This window comes from Argentina anserina, chromosome 5 (assembly GCF_933775445.1).
Source record: "Argentina anserina chromosome 5, drPotAnse1.1, whole genome shotgun sequence".
Lineage (NCBI taxonomy): Eukaryota > Viridiplantae > Streptophyta > Magnoliopsida > Rosales > Rosaceae > Argentina > Argentina anserina.
In genome coordinates, this window is record NC_065876.1 from 13,205,945 (window position 1) to 13,213,093 (window position 7,149).

The window sequence follows — 7,149 nt, forward strand, 5'->3', positions numbered from 1 at the left end:
TTTAGTCATGCAAGACCCCCTCATTACTAGGTATTAAGTTCCCATCCATTATTTCTTCGATTATACTAACTTAGCCTTCATGAGCGTATCATCTCACTGGTCATCATGCTTGTCATGTTCTTACTAGTTAATTTAACATATAATCATTTCAAATTCTGTTCTAAAATATGCAGCACACTCCAACTACTGCTCTTTCATATATTGCCATGCCTGGTTGATCATCCATTTACCAAACATGCTCCTCAAATCTTCCGCACACCCAAAAGTGCCTGCAATATTAATCCCATCCAATTTTACTGCTCTACGGTCTACGCTACGAATTTAATTCATCATTCAATTCAACATGCGTACCAAATTAAAGAAAGAAGCTGTGATGAAACATTCTGTCATAAAATAGATTAATGACATCCACATTTCTATTGCATATTGCTTAAGACAATAATTTTAGACTGTCAGGGATAACTGCAGTATACTATAATTCTATTGCATGCACCAAAAACCCTCAAGCATAAGTACTTGCAACTTTTGTTTTTTTTTTTGTCTGAATAAGTGATTGGAAAGTCATATTTGTGTAGAGTTCCCCTCTTGTATATATTTGGGTTCAAGATAATTCTGTTTTAGTTTCGTCCACGCTAGCATCACTAGCACCGCTCCAAATGCCCGGAAAGGAGAAGTTAAATATGAAACTATATATACTGCAACTACTCGGCAATTTTTATGTTCTATATATATGTATACCAAACGAGGCAGTTGTTATTTTTGCTTGTAATTTGTAGATTAGGGTATATCTTCTTGGACCAGACAGGCAGGTTAACTGATTAAACACTAATGTAGATTCTAGCACTTGCTAAAGCAGTAGTGTTTAATTTTGGTTTTATTTTTAATGATCGATGTGATTGTATACCTATCATGATATGTACAGAAATATCAAAGTATGCATATTAAAGCAGCCAATAAAATAAAAGTTGGTTATGTTCTGGTAGTATTGGTACAAAAAGCCAGAAAATGGTCCATTAAATGAGAGCTATGAGCAGCTTGTTGATCTTCAAGGAGTACACGCATCCACTGCCTTTGGACTTTGCCAAATCCCAAATAATATATAGGCATTAATTAATTTTGTACGTAGGACTCACTTAAAGGGTTATGAATGACATTCAGCGAGTGTTTGACATTAGGTAGAATCTAAGTTGGTTTTGACTCCTGCATGGTAGCTCAAGGTGCTTTGGATTATTTCAAAGGGAGTGACATATTTGCTTTTCAGTAGTCAAATAATGAAGCAACAAAAGGACACTCAGATATTCCAGAACTAGTTTCAACCTTTCTTACCGCATTGCCTTTCTTCACAAGCCTATCCATATGAAACTCTTTAACCAAATGAAAATATTAGAGGGACTGTAGAAAAGTTGACAGGGTTGAACAAAACAGTTAACTTCTTGTTGACTTGTGCATATCAGAATCACCAATTCCATGAGGCATGCATTAAGTAATGCAACTTGGTTTCCTTAGAGAAAAGCCTAGGACTTCTAGGTGATTAATTAAGGTTACTCCACGTAAATGGTCATTTTGGAAACAAGGGGATGACATTAGGAACAAATTAATGGAGTTCCTATTTCAAAGTAACTAGTAACTACAAGAAATTTTCCTTAGTTTGAAAGCTAGGGGGTTTGTTCGAAAAAAAAAATTTTAAGCCCCCCCCCCCTTACATATACATTTAAACTTTGAGAGGCTATTTGTATGTGTGTGGCTAATTTTCAGGACACGAGGTCGTAAAGAAAATTCAATTCTATATTTCGTTAAACACGAAGATAAATAAGACCAAGTTTCACATCGGATGAAAAAATAATTTGGTTAAAAGTGAATCCTTACCTCAGGTAAGAATTGCTGTGGATGTTGTATCCTCGTTTTTTGGCATACAAAAAAGAGGCCATGACGATTCATTTAGAACAATAATTTTCAAATTTTAAATAATCATGCCAATGAAAAGTTTACACGAAAGTCATTTCTATCATCTCTTCTATGGATTTTAAAAGAGTGTCTGCTTCGTATTGCCAATATTGTAACGTATAAAAAGAGGAGGACTAATGACTCAGAAAGAAACCTAGGATTTCTAGGTTATTAAGGTTATTCACGTTAGTGATCATTTCAGAAACTAGTAGGGGACACGACAATAGAAATAGAGAAATTATTATATATACCCGTTATATCACACATGACGTATTCCCTTAATATCATTAGTCTATTTTTTTACTGTGATCGTTTCTAATTAGTTATTATATTTAAATAAAATTTTGTCATTTTCACCGTGTGCATATTAATTATACCATGACGTAATATGATTGGCTGGGTACATCACATGACAGTGTCACGTGGTGTAGCGGGTACACATAATAATGACTCGAAACAAGTCAAATGGTAGTGCATTTCAATTTAACTACCGGAAACGTACTTAATTTTCCTGTTTTGAAAGGAGGACTTGATTTTATGCGTAAAATTTGGGAGGCTATTTGTATTTCTGTTGCTAGTTTTGGAGAGTTCGGGGGATCAAACTCTTTTATCACACTCAACTTTCTTGTTTTGAAAAATAGGTTCAGGCACCCGAGCTAATATCTGGACGGATGAGTGGATTCCTCACTGTCCTCGTTACCTCATTTCATGACCTCCTCATGCAGCCATGCTACACAAAACAAAATGGCTGATTTGTTTGTATCCGAGAGACAAGAGTGGGATGTCACGACTCTTAATCATCTGTTTCAGCCCCAAGTGGTTGAGAAAATATTGTCTTCGCCTCTAAATCCTCAAGTTGAAGAGGACACGTATTATTGGAAGCCTGAAAAAAGGAATCTTCACGTTCAAATCTGCATACTGGGTTGCTCAATCAAGTGTTATTGGTATTTGGTAATGCTTTAGCCTCATCCTCTAATGAAAACCTGTACAGATAACTTGGGAAGAAGATTTGGGATGCTAAGGTGTCGGGAAAGGTTCAGAACTTCAGATATATATATGTGCTTGGCATGCATGCCAAGTTTTGTTACCTACTTGAACTCGTTTGGTGTCTAAAGGCTATACTAGTCCTCTGACTCCTCTCAATTGTCTGCCTTGGAATAGTTTGGTTGAAGACACTCTACAGTTATTTTGCAAGTGTTTGGTTGCCGCAGACTTTTAATGTCTATACCCCTTGACCATGTTAACTCTCTTCCACCAGCTATGACCTTTAAATAATGGATGTTGGACAGATATGACCTTTAAAGAACGGATGTTGGACCTTGCTATACATGCTCAAGCCGAGGTATTTAGGAGTGTGCTTTTGGCGGTTTGAGCTCTGTGGAAAAATCGTAATGATCAGCTATATGAGATCAAATCCCAACCTGCTACCAATTTATTTTTCGGTGCTATTACATGGTTGATGCATTAAAGACACCAAAACATGTAGCCAAATGGCAACCACCTCATGAGTCATGAACTCTCTTTTAAGTTGAACGTTGATGGCGCATTCTCCTCTCTTCCCATGAAGGCCTTGGAGGTATAATGCGCACTCCTTGAGGTAACATTCAGTTTGCTTTTAATAGAAAGGTTTCTTATGTTCGGTCTACTAAGCACACAAAATTGCTAGCTACTAAGGGAGGGTTATTGTCATTAGCGAGACTGATTGTCAGGAAGTTGTTCTCGATACTCATGAACCTGACAGAGATAATGGGGTGTTGAGTTTGCTATCGGACGAAATCTGGGGTTTGTTATGTACTCTTTAGTTTTCATAGGTTTTGCTCCAAGAACTTGTAGTCAAGTAGCTCATAGATTAGTCGATATTGGTTTTGAATCAGAACATCCTCAAGAATGGTACTCGGTACCACTATGTATCCAGACTGTTCTTTAGCATGACTGTAATACTTGGGTTCTCTTTGAATGCAGTAGTATTTTCATTAAAAGGGTCATTGAGCAATTTTATGCATGATTCACCTCTTTTATTTTATTTTATTTTGAAAAAAATCATACAATTTTATAAATAAGAACATTGCAGAATAAACATTACATACCCCTCGCTATCTTGTTACGAGTATAAAAGAGGTCATGAAAAAAATCCATAGTTGAAAAATAGTATAGAGATATTCATTAGAACACGAAATTGTGTTGATTAAAAAAAAATACATATTCTACTACTTATATAGCATAGAGATAGACATGTGTACCAAATCTAAACCTTGCCCTTGGCATTAGGGTGTGATGGAAAGAAATTCCATACACCCCAACCCATAGTTAGTTGCCCATCCACAGAGCTAGGCCCAAACCATGACTCAACTTAAGAGACCGGCCAACTTCCCAAAGGCCTAAGTGATAAAGCATATCTCATTTAGTTTAGCTATTATCTTAATAATGTACATTTTAACTTAGTTATTCTTTTTAGGTTCATTGGAGTAAAATAAAAAAAAGATGGGTTGAAAGAAGCAAAAAGAGCAAAGAAATCTGGAATAAGGAATCTGCCTTTGCATAACAGTCAAACTCGACGTACCATAAGGAAAACTAGATGGAGAAAAATTGTGCATAATATATCTATGGAGAGCCCTATGAGTCTACTTTCTAGAGTCGTTAGAATCACATAAATCACATATTTCTAGAGGATGTTATGCTCAATTTAGTGACCAGAGGTTAGACTGGCCGAGAAAACTGATATTGGACTGGTTTGTGTAACTAAGACCTAATTCACTTCTAAAAAGGTTGTGCACGATTAACGAAGATCTCCTAGCCATTAAGGGAAGCTGATGTGGGTGTGGATTATGTTAGGGTCTCTCTAGAGCAAATCCAACCGTCCAAAGTCATTTAATGTCAAGGGCTGTGATTTATTCTCAAACCCTAACTTCTCTCTATATATAGAGGCTGGAACCAACGAATTTTCTATCACTTGTTGCCACATTCAAGGTCAGAGAAACTCTATTTTCTGTCTTCTTTCATCCTCCCAAGACCAAGAGACAAAAACCCTACTGTAGTACACTGAAAAAAAATTCCTGAGAGCGGCTCTGAGGGCAAAGAAGCATTCTTGTTCCATGTCCGGCGGTGAGCCATATCGCAGTCGTAGGGCGGGCTTTGTTGACCTCGTATGGGTCTAGTGTGAGACTGGACCAAGATCGTGTGGGGCAGCTGTGAGAGAGAGGAGATGCGGATCAGTCGGGGCTTGGCTTGTGATTCGCAAGGCAGATCATCGGGAGGTGTTTCTATGGCTAGTGTGAGGGTGGTCTGGAGGTGACGAGCCGATAGCGGCGTTGATCGGGTCGAATAATTTTGATATGATATGTGGAGTGTTGTCTAGGTTCGATCAAAGGAGCAGAGGTGTCGCTTGTCACTGGAGCGGCAGAGGTGGCGCGACTTTGATGGCGACGTTCCGGCGGACGTGGAGGGGCGGCGCAAGAGGTGATCTTCCCACGGCGGCGGTCGAGAGGCTAGAGCAAGGCTGGCGGCTAGTTTTTTCTCTCTCATCTAATAAGATTTGGGATTGGGTTCTTCTACTAGGCCCAGCCATAGTATGTTGTTTATTTGTGTTTGTGTTTTATTTTCATTTAATAATTGTATTGCACGTGTTGTGTGTAATAAGCCCAAGTTTAGAGAGAATCGGGCTTCGTATCTGTGGGTGCATTCCTTTACCTTGTCTGCTCTAGGTAGGCGGCTAATAGGTCGTTAATTAAAATGTCTATAATAAACTTTATAAAATATCATCGTTAGTATAGAATAAGCAGGGATCGTTCAGTCCGGGAAATTGAAGGGAACTTTAAACTTTTAGTGTTAACAAATAATGGAGGATTTGAGATTGGATATTAACTACTAAAATAAAACCTAAATTAATATTTACATGATCGACTTTTCTTTAACAAATTTAAACCAAATTTACCATTACACCACATAATTACAAGTTCGAACATATCATGCATTCTAATTCGACCAATTACATACTTTTTAGACACCAATACAATTAGAGCCTTAGGAGATCATCTAATCATGCAAGATTTCAATTAACATTTAGATTGACTTAGGACCTAATCTAAATTTGCATGCAATCGAATTCAATACATGTTTAGAAATCAAACAAGATTACATTTAAGCACCAAATCTTCATTGGATACATGTTTTATGTATGGCGTCACCCACCATGATTTCACATGCAAATTTCCAGAATTTTTACCACTTTTAATCAACACAAACCAAACATATTTAGGGCATGATTCAATTTGTGTCAATATGGTTGATGAATCTAGCACTCAAACACAATCTTTGGGACTGCATCCAAGCACTAAATTCATATGCACATATCTGAAAATTATCAAAAAGTATGAGAAAGATGATTAGAACACAACAATATAAATACAAATTTAATAATTATAGGAAACCATCAATTCGGCAAAGATCCAATAAAATAATCTGAAAATTTCGATTCTTAATACAAATCAATAATCTCACACAAACATCATACTACAATCTTCATAGGCAAAGTATTGTAAAAAAAATCAAAAACGAACAAACTCATAAATAAGAGTTGCGAGAATCACACTATGTAGGAACCTTGGAGGTGTGCCATCAATGGTGATTTCGGTGGAGATGGAATTGGTATATGGGGGAGAGCGGCTTGTTGTTTGGTGAATGATGTTTGAGGTAGTATTTTGGTAGAGTTTTGGCTCTTGAATGCAAAAGAAAAATGATTTTATTTGAGAGGTGAAGCCATATATATATAAAGCCATGATTTAGGAAAGAGGGAGGGTAGGCTTGCATGGTTTGAACTTTGATGTTGCTTCTTTCTTCCTGTTATAATGTCATGCTTTAATCCCTTAAATCATCCCATGTTTTATTCTCTAAATCATCTTCTAGCTTTTAGGTTGCATATGCATGGCTCCATCTCTCTTCTTTTCACTTAATTAATCTTTTCATTTATTTCTTTCTTCTTCTTTTCTTCTTTCCACAGTAAGGACTCCATCTCTTAATTCTCTCCACTTTTTTTTATCTCTTCTATTTAATTGTTGCATGACTTGTTGATGATAGGACTCCATGTGCATGGCTTCTCCTTGGTTTCCTCTAGTATTATCTCTTAAATCCAATTTGAAAATAAGAAAATAAAATCATAAGTACGAGATAATTAGTTTCGAAACCTAACAAGGATTCCTAGTGCAAGAA